The sequence below is a fragment of the Taeniopygia guttata genome, chromosome 12 (genome assembly GCF_048771995.1).
Source record: "Taeniopygia guttata chromosome 12, bTaeGut7.mat, whole genome shotgun sequence".
Taxonomy (NCBI): Eukaryota; Metazoa; Chordata; class Aves; order Passeriformes; family Estrildidae; genus Taeniopygia; species Taeniopygia guttata.
In genome coordinates, this window is record NC_133037.1 from 19,572,026 (window position 1) to 19,573,781 (window position 1,756).

The 1,756-nt window shown below is 47.9% G+C and overlaps 1 pseudogene; it reads right to left on the bottom strand.

Annotated features, from left to right (window-relative positions):
• Window positions 1-398: 398 nt before the first annotated feature.
• LOC100219612 (uncharacterized) lies at window positions 399-1,154 on the bottom strand (annotated as a pseudogene).
• Between the last annotated feature and the right edge of the window lie 602 nt (window positions 1,155-1,756).

Consider the following 1,756-nt stretch of genomic DNA (forward strand, 5'->3'; position numbering starts at 1 on the left):
TTTCTGGGTGGCATGCTGCAGGCTAATTATGTAAAATTCACAACTTACAACTTGAATGTTATAAACAAACCAACTTAAAAACTATCAGAGATTTAAAACTGTCAGAGGGAGCATTTCCTTTTGCTTGTAATGTCCTTAAAATGGCCGAATCTTGAGGTCCAGGTGAATTGTCATTCCAGAGGTCTGGGATTTCCATCCAGCTGGTGCAGAGGGTTGTCACCCATGGAATACCAGTGTCTGTGGAAATACATGCATACCCACGCCCCGAGTGACAAGGTCCCGTACCAGTACCTTCAGTTTAGGTAATTGGACATCATTAGAGGACTGTAATGACAAAGAATGATTTAAGATGACAGGGTTTATTTGAATGTGTAGACTCTCAATTTCTCTCAGACATCTTACTTCTTTTTTGGCTCTGCCTTCTTTGCTTTGGCCATTTTGGGTTTGACTGTGTTAGGCTTGGCTGCTTTGGGCTTCACCTCTTTCACCTTAGCTGGGCTCTTCACTGCCTTCTTGGGGCCTGCCTCTGCGGCTCTCTTGGCACTCTTGGCCGCTTTCTTGGCTGCCGAATTCTTTGCCTTCTTGGGGCTCTCCTTCACTGCTGCTGCTTTCTTGGGATTCTTGGCCATGCTGGCGGGCCTCTAGGCTGCTGGCTTCTTCGGCATGGCAGCTGGTTTTTCTTCGTTGCCTTTTCTTTTGTCTCACCCGGCTTCTTGTTCAGCTTGAAAGAGCCAGAGGCCCCAAGGCCTTTGGGCTGCCCCAGGGTGCCATTGCTCACGAGGCTCTTGAGCCCCAGCTTGCTGCAGCTCTTGTTCTTCTCCACGTCGTAGCCGCCGGCGGCCGGCGCCTTCCGGAGCGTGGCGAGGGAGAGCCCCTTGCGCTCCGTGAGGCGGACACGGCCTCGGTGATCAGCTCGGTGACGCTGGGCCCCTCGTGGCCCTTGGAGCCACTCGCCACCTTCTGCGGCTTCTCGGTGGTGGCCCTGGTCCAGGAGCAGAGACAGCGGCAGTGGGCATCCAACATCGTGCCGGCCTTTGTCCATGAGCCAGGGACACCACTCCAGCTGCCTGCCTGCGTTCCTGCCAGGGACTGGCTCCAAAGGCTCCCAGTCCTCCCTTCTGCCCGCAGTAAAACCATGCTGGGAATTCCCCAGCAGGGCTGGTTTGGCTTTGGCCCTTCCTGGGACTGCTCTGTCCAAAGGACACCTCTTTGGGAAAGGAGCAAGGTTTAATTCCATGCTCTGGTAGGGATGTGGTGTGACTGGGCAAATCAGCTAAACTCTACCTTTCTTCCCTCTCAAAAATGAGGAATATGCTATTCCTTATCCATACTGCATAAACACAAAAGCCTGATTGGGTTTTTTTGTACAGTTTTAATAAAAATAAATGCAACCTAAGCATCTACAATATGAGTTTAGGGTATTTCCTGTTTGCTTTAGTTTTTTCTTATTTCTTTTTAGAAAGAACTAAAACTAATTTTGGTAGACCCATAAACTCTTTTTTTCTTAACTCCTTTTTCTTCCCAGTAAAAGATTTTTCTTAAGGATTATAGACTAATTTTACTGTATACATATTGCACTGAAACAACTGGTAACTTTTTCCTGTGCCTGCTCAGAGAGCTGACTCCTATAAATAGTATTTCACATGTAGGCATAAAATACCCATGCTCTGTGGTCTCTGCCAACAGTTTGAGGTATGGAAATGAGGTTAATATTAATCTAAAATATATATTTTATTTGGAGACCCTTCTCTGCCTT